The sequence below is a fragment of the Cavia porcellus genome, unplaced genomic scaffold, assembly GCF_034190915.1.
Source record: "Cavia porcellus strain 051 isolate PalLab524CR breed Dunkin Hartley unplaced genomic scaffold, mCavPor4.1 scaffold_9, whole genome shotgun sequence".
Classification (NCBI taxonomy): Eukaryota; Metazoa; Chordata; class Mammalia; order Rodentia; family Caviidae; genus Cavia; species Cavia porcellus.
The window spans coordinates 10,545,382-10,564,207 of record NW_026947492.1 but is presented as its reverse complement, the minus strand read 5'-3'; positions in this window follow the sequence as shown (position 1 = coordinate 10,564,207).

The window sequence follows — 18,826 nt, the reverse complement described above, 5'->3', positions numbered from 1 at the left end:
GCTCCCCCTCCAAAAAAATAGCTTCCCATACCATCAGACATAATAAAATCAAACAAAACAAGACAGAATAAAACCAAACCTCAAACAAAACAAATTAAAACAATAACAACAAAAGCAAAATGATGACAACAAAAACAATAGATACATAGGTTTTCAAAACAAGATGATAGGAATTTAACAATAGTTGTTATATTGCATATTGTTATCTGCAAAATGGTTGCTCAGGTTACCAGATACAGGAATAAAACAAAACAGTAAACCATAACAAAACTTTGGGTTTCAAAAAGCAAGACAAAAGGAAATCCCGCACAGTTGCTATAATGCATTACTGTTATCCTCTGAATAGATGCTCAGACTACCAGCTTTAGGCCTGCGAAGTCAATCAGACAATGCAAGCACTGTGTTATTTTTTTTTTTTTTTTACTTCAGTTGCTAACATCTCAGCCCCAGTTCCTCCAAATCAATCAGTTGCTTGGAGGGTAGGGGCTGTTGTTGCTCTTGTCTGCTAGCCCGTGCGCCAGTGGGCTCATGGGAAAGCGAGTTTTGGTTTCTTGAGTCTCTTCCGGTGCCCCGGGGCCAACCAAGGGGTCTTTTCTGTCAGATCTAGAGTTGCATGTGCTGGGCTGTTTGTTGCTGTTGCTGTTTTACATATTATTTAAAAATCAGTTAAATTGTCTGCATTTCAAATTACCCCAAAAAGCAAAGTTCATATTTTTAAGGAGAAAAAAATGATAGGTATTATTATTATTTGATTGTGATTATTTCCCCTTGTAGAAATTTGAAGGAAATGCTACAAAAAGCCCTCCTTCTTTTCCCAGTTGCCTCTAAATTGTACTGTCATAGCAGACTTCTGATCAGTGGCCTTTCTCTTTCTTTGTTCCTTTTTTTTTTTTGGAGGGCGTGTACCAGGAATCGAACTGGCGACCTCACACTTGCCATGCAGATGCTGTGCCACAGAGCTATATCGCCAGCCTCTGTTGCCCTACCTTTCAACCTTTCTTTCCATTTTTTTTTTTTTTTTTTTGAGAGAGTCTCACATTGTAGTTCAGACTGGTCTTGAACTCATTATGCACCCAGGCTGGCCTCAAATTACAGTGTTCTTCTTGCCTCGGCCTCCTGAGTGCTGGGATTACACGTGTGCACCGCTATGCCCAGCTTGTCTTTTCTAGTCTTTGTCCTTTTATTAATTTAGCAAACTCCTATTCTGTACCAGGTCTATGTTAAGCTAGAGATACAAATGTGCTGTGTCTCAAAATGTTCCCAGGAACGAGAAAAGGCATGGAGTTTTGAGAAATGGAGTACATCAGTGTTGTTTGAACACGAGGTGCAAGTGAGAAAGTGTCAGGAGTTGACAATCCAGATGATATTAAGGGGTTTGCATTGTATCTTATAAAGATCAGGCAGGAATGGAAAGACTTCAAGCGGGCATTGAATTATTAGAACGTGTGCCCATTAGAGTGACAGCCAGGAATAAGAAGGCCAGCTAGTGGCAAGACCGGGGGCAAAAGATATGGTTAAAATAGTTCTGATCTCTTCCCAGGGCTTCAGATGCCAGTATCCACATGCACTGGGCCTGATCATGGGTGATGAGCACGCTGGCAGTGAATAAGGGCAGATTCCAGAGAGAGTCGGGAGGCAGAATTTCGGTGAGATGCAGAGGAAACAGAGAGGGTTGCCAGTGGAGGTCAACAGGACAAGTGGAGGCACCACCACTAAGGTGAGCCCAGCAGGAACAGCAGGAAGAGGAGGATTCTGGTCAGAGGTGTGAGTCTGGCTTTTGAACAGCTGAGTTCGAGATGCCTATAAGATCTACAGGTGGATTATCTTTGGAAAAGGTGCCAAACACATTTAGTGGAAGAAAGATAGCCTCTTTAATATATAGTACTGGAAAAACTGCCGAAGATTAAAACTGGGCCCTTATCTTTCACCATGCACTAAGCTAAAATCGAAATGGATCAAAGATCTTAATGTTAAAACAGAAAAATTGGGCTGGGGATTTGGCTCAGAGGTATAAGCGCCTGACAAGCTCAAGGTCAGGAGTTCGATCCCCAGTACTAAAACACACACACACACACACACACACACACACACACACACAAAAACCAGAACCATTAAATCTGCTGGAAGATAAAACAGGTAAAACTCTTAAAGACATTGGTAAGGCAAAGACTTCATGAACAAAACCCAGATTGCACAGGAACTGTCACAAAAAATGAACAACTGGGATCTCGCCCTATTGAAAAGCTCTTATACAGCAAGAGAAACCACCAACCAAGTTAAGAGACAACCCACAGTATGGGGGAACATGTTTACCAGCTGTACCTCAGACAAAGGATTACTATCAAGAACATATAAAGAACTAAAAAAATCAGTCCTCCCAGATTTAAAGACTCAATCCCAAAATGGGCATCCGAGATGAGTATATCTGAGCACTTCTCAGATGAAAAATACAAACAGCACCCCGGTACCAGTAAAAAGGAAAAAGCCAAAAAAAAAAAAAAATACAAACAGCAAATAAGTAAGTGAAAAAATGTTCGACATCACCGGTCATTCGAGAGATGCAAATTAAAACATCACTGAGATTTCACCTCACCCCACAAAGAACGGCTAATATCAAGAAATAAAGCAATAACAGATGCTGGCAGGACTGTGAGGAAAAAGGAGCCCTTCTCCACTGCTGGTGGGAGTGCAGACTGGTACAACCACATGGAAATCAGTGTGGAGATTCCTCAAAATACTAGGACTAGAGGTCCCATCCAGCCCAGCTAGTCCCCTTGTGTATCTTTCCAAAAGAATTAAAAACATCACACCACAGCAATATATATGCTCCCATGTTTATAACAGCACAATTTGTAATAGCCAGAGTTTGTTACTACAGCCTAAATTCCCGGCTGGGGATCCCGGCTCAGTGGCGTAAGCGCCTGCCTGGCAAGTATAAGGTTGTGAGTTTGACCCCAGGTACAAAAAAAAAAAAAAAAAAAAAAAAAAAAAAAATACAATCTAAATTCCCACCAACCAAAGAGTGGATAAAAAAGATGTGATGGGGGCTGGGGATTTAGCTCAGCGGCATAAGCGCCTGCCTTGCAAGCAGGCAGTCATGAGTTCGATCCCCGGTACCGGTAAAAACGAAAAAGACAAAAAAAAAAAAAAAAAAAGATGGGATACTTTTATACAGTGGAGTACTATTCAGCCATAATGAAAGATAAACAGGAGATTTTTATGGGTAATGGGTGCAACTTGAGACCATACTCATAAGTGGAATAAATCAGACACACACGTGTAAGCATGCATTGTCTCACTAGTGTGAGAAGCTGATTGAAGGGGCTGGGGATTTAGCTCACCGGCATAAGCTCCTGCCTTGCAAGCGCATGGTTGTGAGTTCGATCCCTGGTACCGGTAAAAAAAAAAAAGAGAAGCTGATTGAAGCAATAATATATATATGAAACTAGTTAAGATAGTTGTACTACTGATTTCTCTGAGTTTACTGAAAAGAAAGATTTGTACTAGTATTGTTTGGACATTCAAACGCAGATGTCTTGTGCTCTGGGTGAATGATTTGGGGATGACAATGTGCAATATATATACCATTGTTGCCCCCTGATTGATGTGTTTTGAAATTTTGTTTTAGTTTTTCGTTTGTTTGTTTTTGTTTTTGTTTTCCTTTTTCTCCTTAAACTTTTACCTTTCAATAAAAAAATTTGTATCATTGAAAGCTGTTACTGTGTTTTTAAGACAAAAGATAATGGGTGAGTTGTTTTTTCTAAACTAAGACCTCAGTATGCAGGTTTAATTGCAGTGTTGGCACTTTTGAGAAAAATAAGTGTGTCTGGGGTTGGCTGGACCTCTAAAAAGTTTCACCATCACTGCGTTAGGGCTTGCGATGCACTCCGTGGTAGACTGCTTGCCGACCCTGTCCAAGGCCCTGGGTTCCATCTCCATTACCTCAAAAGGACAGCGATTTAGCTGGGCGCTGCAAGAGTTTATTTTTTAAGCTAATGTTTGGTTTTTTAAAATAGTCAGATATGGAGGCTAGGGATTTAGCTCAGTGGCATAAGCGCCTGCCTTGCAAGCAGGCAGTTGTGAGTTTGATCCCTGGTACGATAAAAAGGAAAAAGACAAAAAAAAAAAAAAGATTTCTAATATGGAAAAACATAAAATAAAAGCCTATATATCCTTTTCTTCCCTCCTAACTATAGTCAAACTCCCAAACAGTAGTCTTTTACATTTCTGTAAAACAGTAGTCTGTTACATTTGTTGCCTGATATTTCAGAACACATGAATGAGTATGTATATGTATATATGTATACATGTATGTGTATATGCATATATACACACATATATGTGTGAACATGTATACATACATGCACATATCTTTTTAACTTTTTTTTTTTTGTCTTTTTGAGACAGGGTCTCGCTATGCAGTTCAGGCTGGCTTGAACTCACTTTGTAGCCCAGGCTGGTCTTGGACACATAATGATCCTCCTGCCTCAGCCTCCCAAATGCTGGAATTATAGGCATGCACCTGGCCACATATATCTTTTTAACTACACAAATCATTATGCTCAGTCTTAGTCTTTTTCATTTAGCACTATGTCCCAGAAAGCCTTCCTTATCTTTCTGACCTTGTCTCCTGCGTCTCTCTCCCTCCCGGCTTCCTCTGTCGTCTGGCTACTGCTCTGACCTCCTTGTGATTCCTGGAATGCACCAGGCACACTTAGCACCTTAAGGCGTTGCACCTGCTGGTCTCCGCCTGGGGTCATCCTCCCCAGATATCCTGTTGGCTGGCTCTCTTCCTTCCTTCTTCAGGTACCTTGCAAGATCCAGATACCTTTGGGGCTTCATTTTTCTTCACAGCACCTATCGCCAAAGGCTTCTTGCTTTAACATTAGTGCCCTCCACAGACGGAAGCTCCATGAAGGCAGGGTGTTTGTCAGCTTCATTTCTCTGTACACAGGGCCTGGAACAGGATGTGATCTTTAATAAATATTCAATAAAAAGACGAAGAAGCTTGGCAGAGAGTTGGCATAGTAGGATCTTATGGAGACACAGTGATTAAGACTGCAAACTCTTAAAAAAAAAAGTGCAAACTCTTGTAGGGCGTGGTGGTGCACTACTGTAATCCCAGTACTCAGGAGGCTGAGGCAGGAGGATCATTGTGAATTTGAGACCATCCTGGGCTACAAAGTGAGCCCAAGGCCAGCCTGAACTGCATAGCCAGACCCTGTCTCAAAAAGACAAAAAAAAAAAAAAAGTGTGCAAGCTCTTGATATTAGGTCTAAATCTTTATTTATTTATTTATTTTGAGGGTAGTGGGCTTGGCTAGGTGAATTAGTCTCCTTATGGATACACAGGGTCATCCTGGTGCCTAGGAGTGGGTAATGGAACATGCTGAGAACAGCACCTAACATGGCTAGGCATGTTCCCTCCCGCTGACACCCTGGCCCTTACTTAGCTCTGCAGTCAGGGGCTCTGCCATCAGGGGCTCCACTCATCCAGCTCCTCTTCACCTCCTGGATGATCTCTTCTCAACCCCTTCTGTCTGTCCTCCACCCTTAGATACTGGTGTCTCGTGACTGCTTGTCATTTCTCACATTCGCCTAGAGTGACCTCATGGTTTTAACCCAGGCTACAGAGTGCCACAATAGCCACCTGAACCACACAGTTCTCAGGGTCCCAGACACTTGCATCCAACCGTGCTGAGTCCTTCCATTCTAATTACTTGGTAGGTTGTATGACTCACTGTGGGTCCCTCAAGGGCAGGAGCAGTTCCTTGGTTATCTTTATCTCTGCTCCTTCAGGCGAGGTACTCTTGATAGGTGGGGCTTGTAGGTCTAGTGAAGGGAGACAAACAGTAAATACATAACTAGATGAAGTCAGGTGGTGACAGAGTGCTATGTCAGTAGGACAAAGTAGAGAACCAGGAGAGTCTGGGGTGCAGGAGTTGATAAAGAATGGCCAGGGCAAGCCAGGCATGGTGGCACATGCCTATAATCCCAGCACTTGGGAGGCTGAGGCAGGAGGATCATTGTGAGCTTGAGACCAGCTTGGGCTACAAAGTGAGTTCAAGGCCAGCCCAAACTGCATAGGCACACCCTCTCTCAAAAAGACAAAACAAACAAACAAAACAAAAGAATGTCTAGGGTTTGGGACAAGGAGTTACTTGAACAGGACATTTAAGGAAATGAAAGCGTAGCCCCAGGACAATCAGCAAATGCAGAAGCCTTGAGGCACAATGTGTTTGGGGAGTATTTGGGGGAAATAATGTAGGAAATAGGGGTGGATGAGGTTGAAGGACAGTTTCAGATGATACCAAGACTTAAAATTAGATGAGAAGACATTGGAGGGTTCTGAATAGAAAGCTGACAAATATGACTTAATATTTGAAAGGATCACTTGGCTTCTCTGAGACTAGAGGGCTGGGGTGTAGCTCAGTGGTAGAGTATTTGTTTAACATGCAAGGCTCTGGGTTGGATTCCCAACCTCAAGAATAAAGGATTTTCAGACTCATTAAATGTAGGGCTTGAGAAAAAGAGAGAAAGGCGATAAGATTATACAGTGTATCCAAAAGATGAGAAATATAAAACAAAAAACGCCTTTATTCTGAGAACGCAGAGAGAGAAAACACCCCCACCCCAACCCCTCAACCCCCACCCCGCTGGAGTCTGGCTTTCTCTCTGGCAGACACGTGGCGTGGGGGCATGTAAGTAACCTAGGTTTGGGGTGGAACCTAAGGGGGCATTAGGGATGCACAGGTAGCCCATTGGTCTTAGTTTGGCGCCATAGGTAAATTCCTAGGGACAGGAAGATGGAGTCACAGGTAAATTCCTAGGGGTGGGGGAGATGGAGCTCCTTGGTTCCACCTCTAAGGCTTCACTGGCTACAGTGTCCTGTCCGGGCCAAAACTCTTTCAAAAGGGATCATGATTAAGTGAAAGAATAAATGATTTGGTGAGATCATCTGTCTCTGTCTGTCTATCTATCATAGAATGATACATTACCAGGCTACTGAGGTTGGAAATAAATAAAAGGGAAACATTAGGAGAACCAATAAAAAAGGATTTAAAATATCCTCACATACTTTATTTACTTACAGAAAAGAAGGGTAAAGCAAGATAGGTCAATAGTGTGATTATGAAGAAAAGGGAAGGTTTTTTAAAATTAAAGACAGAGAAACTGAAGCCTATTAGCTGTTAGCTTTAGGGGAAGGACTAATAAAGAGAGAAAGTAAAGCCAAGCGTGATGGTGTACACCCAAATTTCTGTACTCTGGGAAGCTGAGGTAGAGAATCCAACTTCGAGGCTAGTCTGGGCATCTTGGCAATTTACCGAGAACTTGTTTCAAAATAAAAAATTGAACAAACAAACAAACCAGCAAAAAGCTTCATTCAAGGGCTCTGAGTTAAATTCCCAGCAACACACACGGCTTAATGAACATGTAATCAAGTTTCTAGAGAACCACCTATATTCATGGCTTCCACTCTCTTTCCCCCCAAAGCCATTTTATTTCAAGGAGAAAAAAGACATAAAGAAAAGAACCTAAAAATTTCAGAACACATCAATCAGAGGGCAACAGTGGTACATACATTGCACACTGTCATCCCCAAGTCATTCACCCAGAGCACATTCAGTTGTCCAAACAATACCAGCACAAATATTTCTCTTCAGTGAACTCAGAGAAATCAGCAGCATAACTCTCTTACTTAGCTTTATATATATAAAAAACTATGTATATATATGTACTACATATATACAATATATTTATATATACCTATGTTATTTCATTCAGCTTCTCACACTAGTGAGAAAATACATGTTTGTTTTTTTTTTTTTTTGTCTTTTTCGTTTTTATCGGTACCAGGGATCGAACTCAAGACTGCCTGCTTTCAATGCAGGTGCTTATGCCGCTGAGCTAAATCCCCAGCCCCAAGAAAATACATGTTTACACATGTGTGCCTGATTTATTCCACTTGTGAGTATGGTCTCAAGTTGCATCCATTACCTATAAAAGTCTCCAGTTTATCCTTCTTTGTGGCTGAGTAGTACTTGACTGTAAAAATTACCATCTTTTTTATCCACTCTTCAGTCGATGGGCATTTAGGCTGTAGTAGCAAGCTCTGGCTATTACAAATTGTGCTGTTATAAACATGGGTGCACATATATTGCTGTGGTATGATGTTTTTAATTTTTTTGGGAAGATACCCAGAAGGGGAATAGCTGTGCTGAATGGGACCTCTAGTCCTAATTTTTTGAGGGATGCCCACACTGATTTCTACATGGTTGTACCAGTCTGCATTCCCACCAACAGTGGAGAAGGGTTCCTTTTTCCCCACAGCCCGTGCAACTTTTGTTATTGTTTGATTTATTGATAGTAGCTTTCATTTCCTTACCAGCTTCCACATACTTTCAGGTTATTCTCTTCTGACTGCCACCTGCATTGAAATGCCTGTCACAGTTGGTGTCCAGCGCAGGCCACGGGGAGGAGAACCAGACACAGCCCCTTCCTGTGAGCTGGTGCCAGTCATGGACCATGGAGAGGAGAACCAGATGCCAGTCCTTTCCAGGGTGTGGGCTGGGAGACAAGAAGAGCCAAGGTCCTCCACCTGCCATAAGCAACCGGCTGATCCAGAGAAACAGCTGACACATAGCTGTTGAAGTAAAATACAACTTGATGCATGTAGTGTTTAGGATTTCATTGACTTTGAAGGCTAAAGCTGGTAGTCTGATTATCTATTTAGAGGCTAAAAATATGCAGTATAGCATCCATGGAGATCTCCTTCTGAAGGTGATAGCCATTGTTAACTCCCTATTATCTTGTTTTAAAAGTCCTGCATCATTTTCATTGTTTTGTTTGGTTTTACACTGTTTTGTCTTGCTTGATTTTATTATATCTCATGGCATGGACAGCTATTTCAGAGATAACAAAACATGATAGCCATTTTGGATTTACTATTATCTTGTTTTGAAGCTCTGTATTGTATTCATCGTTTTTTTGGTTCTGTTTGGTCCTGTTGTATTTGATTTTCCTATGTCTGATGGTATGGGCAGCTATTTTGAAGATAACAAGAGTTATTATGGTAGCCACTGTCATTTCCTATTATCCTGTTTTGAAATCCTGTATCACTTACACTGTTTTGCTTTGATTGACTTTATATTGTTTTTTTGCTTGGTTTTAGTCTCTTTAAAATAAAAAATTATTAAAAAAAGAAACTACTATTCAAAAGACGCCAGTGGCTTTTTGTTTGCCAAAACTAATGGACAATTTGAAATCCCATCGCGATTGGCTTTTTGGTAGCACTGCTGGTCTTCTGGAAGCTCTCCCCCTTGGATTCCATAACCTGACCTCTGCTGCTGCGCCTCCTACTTCACTGACATTTCTAGTTGGCTCCTTTACCAGCTTCTCTCATTCTGTCCATCTCTAAATGTTGGTTGAGAAGTTCTGAGAAAAGTCATATTCTTGGCCCTCTCTATTTTTACTGTTTCATTTATTTATTCAAATATTGACTGCTTACCACTGCCAGGAACAGCAATAGCTACTGGAGATGCAGAAACAAACAAATCCCACCCAAACGCCTGCCTTCCCCAGCCCAGGATTCTGTCCTGAGCAATCTCCCTCACTCTCAGAAGAGGCCTCTGACTTCCAGATGGACATCTCAGCTCTCACTACTCCTTCGGGAATTCCAGGTTCAGATCACCAGTACTCTGCTGCCCGTCTTCACGTGTGCATCCTTAAACTGAATTCATCTTTCCGTATTCCTTTTCTAATCACATTCCTATACACGCCCACTGGCCTATTTCCCTCCAGGATCCCTGCAATATTTCTCCGTCTTATGTTCTGAGACTGAACTTCCTAAATTGCAAATCTGATCATATCACTTTCATCCTTCAAATACTTTACTATTCTTTATCACCTCCAAGATCCCTCAGAGTTTCTTCTAACTCGCCTTGCCTCTAAGATGCATCCTATTCCTTGGGTCCCTGCCTTAGGAACTTAAAAGTATCTTGAATCCTCTTATCTGATCCTGCTTTGGAGCATGTTTTCCCTGCCTAAAACACCCTTCATGGGCACAGGGACATTGCTCGGCAGTACAGCACCTGCCGGCAAATATGAGGCTATGAGTTAGAGTCTGAGGTCGTGAGCTCAAGTCCCAGTACCTAAAATAAAATAATAAAAATCCTTTCATTTTCCTCTTGTCCTCGTGGCTGATTTCTAGTCCCAGATCAGTGTTGTCTCCTTCACCAGTCTTTTTCAACCTCTCCTGTTTTTGAAACTCTGGTGTAACATGAAGGCTTCTATTGCTGATCGTTACAGATTATTGTACTTGTGCAGTTCACAGCTGTTTGTTTTGCTATCTCTTCTACTAGACTGTGAGTCTGTTAAAGATAGAAAATGTTCCTGGCGTGTGAACATGCTCATGTTTGTATTCCAGGCTCTCTGGGAAGATGAAGCAGGAAGATTGCTACTTCAAACCCAGGCTGGGTTATTGACTTACAAAGACTCTGCTTGTCTCAAAATTTTAAAAGAAAATTGTGTGCCAGGGATTTAGCTCAGTGGCATAAGCGCTTGCCTGGCAAGTGTGAGGTTGTGAGTTCGATCCTTTTAGAAAGACCTGAGGGGGCTGGGGATTTAGCTCAGCGGCATAAGCACCTGCCTGGCAAGCAGGTGGTCGTGAGTTCAATCCCCAGTACACATAAAAATGAAAAAGACAAAAAAAAAAAAAAAAAAAGACCTGAGGATGTAGCTCAATCCAAAAGCTCTGGATTCAATTCCTATTACAGAAAAGAAAAGGAAAGGAAAAAGAAAAACAGGAAATGTTTCTTTAAATTTTTTTCAGAATCTCTGGTGAGATGGTGCATGCCTATATTTCCAGCACTGAGGAGGTTGAGGCAGGAAAATTACTGCCAGTTTGAGGCCAGCCTGAGCCATAGTGAACTCAATGGCAGCAGGAACTCCTGTAGTAAGACCTTGTCTCAAACAACAACAAAAGACTCAAAATACATTTTTTTTTTTGAGAAATACATTGGACTCAACATCACATCTGTATAATTTCAGCTACTGGGGAGGTTGAGCCAGGAAGATGGCTAGTTCAAGGTCAGCCTGGGCAGGGTAGTGAAACCCTGTTTCAAAATAAAATCTGAAAAGAACTGAGGTTTCAGCTTAGTGGTAGAGCATCTGCCTAGCATGCATGAGGCTGTGGATTCAATCAATCCCCAGGAGCCGAAGAATGGGAAGGGAAGAGGAAGGGGAAAAGGAAGAGGGAGAAGAAGAGAAAGAAGAGGGCAGAGGAGAAGTGGGGAGAACTGAAGGAGAAAGGTTGACTGAAGGTGAGTGGGAGAGAGTTGAAGGTTAATGCATTTTTTTTTTTTGTCTTTTTCCTTTTTATCGGTACCAGGGATCAAACTCATGACTGCCTGCTTGCAAGGCAGGTGCTTATGCCGCTGAGCTAAATCCCCAGCCCCAGTTGAAGGAGTTCATGCTGGATCTTTCTTTTTTCTCTTTAATGTGGTAAATAAGCATTCTTCTTTTTAGGAGGACATTGTACACTAGTAAAGGTCCATAATTGCTTCTTTGAATCTCAGCTTTCATGGTGTGAAATTTTGGATTACACTTCCTGTGGTGGATTACTTAATGGTCAGTTTGGACCACTGAGCTGAACGGAGTCAGCGGGGTTCTGGGCATGAAGACCCACTGGAGATTGTTGCCCACTCATAAAGGGAGAACTGCAGGGGAAGACGGTGCTGTTGATTTTCCTGGAGTTGTGCTGGTTTTCCTGATACGAACTCAGGTGTCTCATCATTGGAGGAGCTCAGGTCCTCAGGGTTGCTGAGGATGGCTGCTATTCTCTTCAGGGGACATTCTGGTCCTTACCTCCAGTGTCACTTCCTGGCTCCACTGCAGATCCCTCAGCCTGCTGGCACAGATCCTTCATCGTGCTGGCACAGACTTTCTAGCTTCCACCACTGACCTTTGGGCCTTTCAGTGAAGATTCTTGATATAGACTTGTATAAGACACTGCTGTGGACTCCAGGTCTCCAGCTGGACTTGTGAAGGACATTGCCATGGGCTCGAGGTTTTCAGCTGGACTGGTGCAGGACATTGCTGTTTGACCTCAGCTGGATTCTTTGGGTCTCTAGCATGTGAACAGATCTCTTGCATGCCTCTGCACTAGACTTTTTAGAAGAATATTACAAAATAATCCTATGAATTATGTATTCTGTATTCAATCTATTCCATTAGAAGCCTTGACTATAAAACTTTCTAATCTATCAACTTTATCTCTCACAAAGTTGTAAGAAACAAGGTCACATATGATACAGCTTTGAGATTCTTCAGTAGATAGCAATGAACCTACTGATCATAAAAATCTGACTTTATATCCATGCAAAGCCCTATTTTATCAATCCTTTTCATTCTGTGTATTGTCAATGCTGCAGTTACCAAAACATTTTATTTGCCTCCAAACTACTTTCAAAAAATTTGCTAGATCTAGCATTATTAATAATGTTTGATTTTTTTTTAATTTCCAGGAGAAAAAAGGAAAAAAATCTATTATCCCTTACTAAGATGTCTAACTTTGTGTAAGAATAGCTTAAATCTAACTGAATGTCCTAAAATTGGTTTAGGATTCCTTTCAGCCACCAATGCCAAATTATCCTAGGCTAATAGGACTAGAGTCCGGTTGATCTAATTTAGAACAAATTTTTATCCACAGATGGGATGGAAAATCTAGGTGAGGATTAAGGTCATGGCCAAGGTACAAGAGGAGGAGGAAGTCTGAGTTAATTATAACCTAGGTTCAGCAGTCTTAATTCCAGGAAGCTGTCCCTTAGTGAGGTGGACAACTTGTGGGTTGAGGAATATTCTTAGAGGAACCAGATGTTACCAGCTCTGAGATGGATTTCTTTTTTTTTTTTTTTTTTGGGAACCAGGGATTGAACTCATAATCTCACACTTGCCAGACAGGTGCTTGTGCTGCTGAGCTAAATCCCTGGCCCCATGAGATGGATTTCTACAAGTGATGGTATCAGTATTGAAGAACTAGAAATTTTATGAGAAATATATCATTTGAAAAAAAGACCTTTGGGCCAGTGATATAGCTCAGCTGCCCAGTGCCTGCCTGGCAAGCATAAGGTCCTGAGTTCAATTTCCATTACAACAAAAACCTTTCAGTAAAGGATTTGATTATTCTCTCTCTATCAGTCATAACTGCCTGGGAGATTTCTCACAGAGTATCTCATTCCTTTTCCAATTTTTTTTTTTTTTTAGTATGTATGCTGCCAAAGCGAGCACAACCCGTTTGCTATATAGTTCAGGATGTCTTTGAACTCACCAAGTAGCCCAGGCTGACCTCAACTTGTGGCTGAATCTCCTGCCTCAGCTTCTCAGTGCTGGGATGACAGGCCTATGCCACCCACCCAGCAAAACTAAATTTCTTATTGCTTCTCACATGTGAAATTGTATGAAGTTTTAGTATCAATTTAAACATGGAGAATTTATTTTGAAACATGGGTAAAGAGAGGCTAGGTAGTTGAATGATCCATGGTTAATTAGCCTTTTAAAGCATTTAGGATTCTTCTCTTTTCTCTGTCTTCTTTAATCTGAGCCCTAACAACACATAGCAAATTCTACTGCTTAAGAACAAGGAAAGTAGGGGCTGGGGATTTAACTCAGCGGCATAAGCGCCTGCCTTGCAAGCAGTCGTGAGTTCGATCCCTGGTACTGATGAAAAAACAAAACAAAACAAAACAAGGAAAGTCTTGGTATCCAAAAGTCTAATGTATATCAAGTGTGAATTATCATTTACTCTCATTAACATGGAAATGAAGTGTTGTATACGTATGTTACGAGTTCAGATGTTGCTGAATAAAAACATGAGAAGGAAATCATCCTCTTCTCCATGCCCGTTCCTCACAATGCAATAACAACTGAGATATCTTGGAGTAGAGAGGCTGTAGTTAGAGGTAAGAAACCAGGAATCAGCCCTGCATTCCAGTCTCCTGCTCCTGACTCACCCCAGGCAAATGGCTCCACTGAAGGTAAGAAAGGAACCATTTTGTTCAAACCTTCTACAGGAGGGGGTTCTGCGAGCCTGTGAGAGGCCTTTGCGGTAGTTAGAGGAGGAATAAGAACACATGCCATGATAGACAATGTTTTAATGGGGCGGCAGCAGGATTTTGTTGCTGATTTGTGTCCTTTGTCCTTTCCACAAATAGCTTTGAGAGATTTACTACTCAGTCCTCAGAGGTGGTGACTTTCTGGAGTGGGTAGCTGTGTGGCAGTGGGGTCAGATGGTGATGGCAGAACAAACAAACTCAAGAGTCCCAAATCAAGGGCCATTTGGTGTCAGTGTTTACCTTCAGCACCGTGGGGCTAAAATCTGGACCTCAGGGTTTCCTGTGGTAGGTTGCAGCAATAACTTGGGTAAGCTATACTATGCCAGTATGGTCAAGGTAGATGAAACTATAACAGGGTGCAAAGTTATGTAATGAGCAAAACACCACCTTGATGTACTCATTTTTTAATTAAAAGTTCTTTTTGGTTTTTTAAGACAAGGTCTCACTTTGTTGTTCAGGCTGACCTTGAACTCACTATATAGCTAAGGCTGGTCTCAAACTTGTGGTGATCTTCCTGCCTCAGTCTTCCAAACTCTGGCAGTACAGGTGTGTGCCACCACACCCATGTAGACTTAATATTTACTTGGTCATCATAGCTTTCAATGTTTTCACCAATCCTGGGCTCATATGGCTTTTGTCCTTTACCTCAAGGTCATTACAGTTGGTAACTATTCTTTTACCATCCAATTACTTTATGATTCACTGTCTTAGGTACATTTGGTCTTTTGTTTTAGAGTTCTCTATCCTCTGGGGACCCAGAGGGAGATGGTGTCAAGGTAAAAATGCAGGTTGTCCTTAGGGAAACAGTATTATTTCAAGTATGCTATAATTCAAAACCGCACAATGTTTTAACTGCTTTTGGATTTGATAGCACCAGAATGCATTAAAATTTGGAGACTCTGAAGATAAATTTTCTTCACACAAGCAGTTTAAGGTATAATTCTTACAAAGCCTATCTATATACTGCATATATAAAACTCTATGAGGAAAGGCGTGCTGCCGTAAACTCGTCTGTGATGGTGCTGAGGATCTGCATCCTGAAATGCAGGCTTGGCGAAGAAAGAGGGTACGGCTCAGCTCTAAGGTGTTCCTCGGATTGTCAGCTTTCAGGCCATTCCACAGGTCTTCTCTAAAAGGATCTTCTCTTGCCCACTTCCTGGTTCTTTCCTCCTATCCCTTATGCAAAGGTAGCCCCACACTAAGCATGCTCTGTAGAAAGGACAGCAAATCAGGGATCCAAATCTCTGCTGGAGAGCTGGAGATTCAGATGCAGGCGTGACTCAGCTGGCATCTGCTCCACTCTGGCTCCTGAGGAGTCTCAGCCTCCAGGTCCTCAGGAAGTGAGTCTCCCAGGCCTTCATCTCCCTCGGTGACAAACTGCCACTAAGCTGCTGTTTATCAGCTCAGTACCAAACACAGTAAACAGTCTGCTGTATCACTGTTTAAGCCAGCTAATGTGATAGATTAGAGATATAGAGGAGAATTACATACAATACCTTACATAAGAAGTGTGTAGATTTGCAAGGAAAACAAATATAAACAGGACATTGGAGTACAATGATGTGTGCTCAAGAGACATCAGTAGGAGGGCAGAGAGAACAGTGTGGGGAAATCAGAAGACTTTGCGAGAGGTGATTAACAACTCTGGAAAGCAGAATGAGGTGCCATGTAGAATAATGGTGTGAATTCATTAATGGATAAATTACTTTTACTCATCTTTGCCCTGAGTGACTTCAGTGGACTTGGAGCTTGGGATCTAAATGATTCTTGTGCAGGCAAGGTGTACGACTCATTGTGTTTGGTACTGGGCTGGGAAACAGCAAGGTTTGGTGGCAGTTTGCCACAGAGGGAGATACAGGCCTGAGACTCACTTCCTGAAGGCTTGCAGGCTGAGACTGCTCCACAGTTGATGCCGATGAGTCACTCTTGCATCTATATATGGATGCAAATAGTGATAGATGTGGAGATTACGTTGTGGAAGTAGAAGTGCCCCAAATGCTTAGGTTTTCTTAGTCAGTAGGAAGATAATCTGTGGATCAAAATAATCATGGCCAAAACAATGCAGCATAAGATGGACATGGCAACACGCACCTATAACCCTAGCACTTGGGAGGCCAGGTCAGGATTGTGAGTCCAAGGCTGGACTGGTTTACTAGCAAGTCAAGGTCAGCCCTGGTTACTTAACAAAGACCCTGTCTCAAAAGACAAAACCAAAAGAAAAGGCAGCATGATGGCAGTATTATGTGTTCTCTTATGGTTTCAATTATGAATATAGAATAAGAATAGTCATCTTGTTTTCTACAGCTACATTCAGCTTCAAGGGTACAAGCAGAGTGGATACTTGGATTCAGCCAAGGATGTGGTTTTGGCAAAGGAGTAGTATGCTGAGTGAGAGGCAAGGAAGTCAAAGCTGTATTCAAGAGAATGGTCGTGACTGATGATTGGGTAAGGAGGTTAGTCATCAAGGCAGTGAGAGAGATGGCAGGGTCAGGGTACTGAAGGTCATGGGGAACCCAAATTAATGTTGGTGGCATTTCTGAGGTAATGGGCTAGAAAGATAATGGTTGGAGAGTTGGTATTTTTGGTAATGACACGTGAGTCAATTCTCAAGGAAGGAGCAAGACATAATTGTTGGATTTATTAGGGGAACTGAGAGGTCAAGCTGTTGGCAGGATTATTTAGCTTTTTACTTTTTAGATAGGGACTTGTGATGTAGCCCAGGCTGACCCCAAACCCATGGCAATCCTCCTGTCCTAGCTTCCTGGAGTTGGGAATCACAGGCATGAGCCACCAAGCCTGGCTGGAAGGATTATTAATACAAATGTTTTTCAAATTTAAGCTTACAAGGAAACAGTTAAAACAGATCTCAAGGTCCCATTCTCAGTTTTGGGGGTAGTCTGAGAATTTTCATTTATAAGATCTCTGTTGTTACTGTAGTCCGGGAACCACCCTTAAAAACTATTATGTGTATGTAAGCATTAAGATAGAAACAGTGTTAGCCAGTCATAGGCCTCTAATTCTTGTACGCTTGTAGGAAAAGGCAGGAAGATCTCAAGTTCAAACTCAGACAGGGACCTTCGTAAGACCCTATCTCAAGGGAAACAAAAGGCCGTGGATGTTGGATACAGCTCATGGGAAGGCCCAGAGTTCAATCCCCAGTACCACAAAAACAAACAAGCAAACAAAGGAAATAGTGCTGTAGGCGGACAGTGAAACAAAACTGTCAAGAAACAGAGAAGTGCAACAGCTGGGGCGTGGGTATAACACACAGTGACAAAACATTGAAAGCTGGGTTTTTATGGGGACTGGTTAGAAATTGTGTGGATCAAACAATGTTTGGTTAAAAAATGAGACTAAGGCAAGGCCCAGGCAGACGGTCAAGGGCAAGCATGTTAGTGCCTATTAGTGTGGGATCCTTTATTATATTTTGTGAGCTGGTTTAGCAAATTCCCTGTGAAGGTATTATCTCTGGTAGAACAGATACTGTACTCATCACATGAGTGATCACAATTGTTACTAATTCATGTCCTGGCTGAAATAAAAATCACACTAGTTAGGAAATAGAAAGATGCCCCACAAAGCTATATACTATCTTACATAAGATTAAGGAACTTGACATCTAAAGGGACAATAAATCTTAATAAACTGATAATAAAACTAGTAAGACTGAGAATATAAGAAAAATAATACAGAATGAACTGATGAAATCCCAAGGTGGCTGTGAGTAAAGTGAGGGCACGGACTACAAAAGGGGATCACTGGCTGGCCCAGCTTGTGCTTCTACCGCCTACGGGGCCAAATCATTCAGTGTTTGTCCTCTCAGTTAATGACTTGTTTGGGTATGCGTTTATGCCACGCACCTCAGAAGAAAGCTGGGGGGTAAATGAGATAGTGCAAGCGCTTTGAAAGTGTAAAGAGCTATACAAATATGAAATATTGGAGATAAAATAGCTTGATCTAGAAATCCTGGGAGAAAACTAGGGCAGAAATACTTACATATAGTGATGATTGGGAAAGAAAAGAGAAACTTATTCAAGAATAATGCTGAGCCAGTTGTGGTGGTGTATGTACTCAGGAGACGGAGGTGGGAGGAATGCTGTTAAGTTCAAGTCCAGCCTGAAATACACAGTGGGACGCTGCCTCGAAAACAAAAGCAGCCCCCCCCCAAAAAACACAAACAATGCTGATACACACAGAGCAAATGGTTATATATGTAATGAGAACAGTTTCACATGTCTTGAAATGATGACAGCCTCAACAAAAAGCCTTTGTCGATATTTATGCTGAATTTTCTTCTCTTCATGATGCCTAGTACTGAAAAAAAATGCAGGACCATATGCACTTTTAATGTCCCTGTTTTGTCTTGCAGTGCTGGGAATCAAATCCAGGGCCATGTGCATATTAGGTAAGTCCTCTACTACTGAGACACATCCCCAGCCCAATAATTTAATTTTTGCTAATCTGTTTTTTTTTGTTGTTGTCTTTTTCGTTTTTTTTTTTTATCAGTACCGGGGATCGAACTCACGACCGCCTGCTTGCAAGGCAGGTGCTTATGCCGCTGAGCTAAATCCCCAGCCCTAATAATTTAATTTTTAATATGGCATGAAAGGGACCGCATGGTAACTACCTCCTGCACCCAGGGGTTCAGTTACACTTCTGTTCTTTCAGAGCCTCCAGTAGGCAGGACAGATTTAACAGATTTTGCAAAGGCGGTTT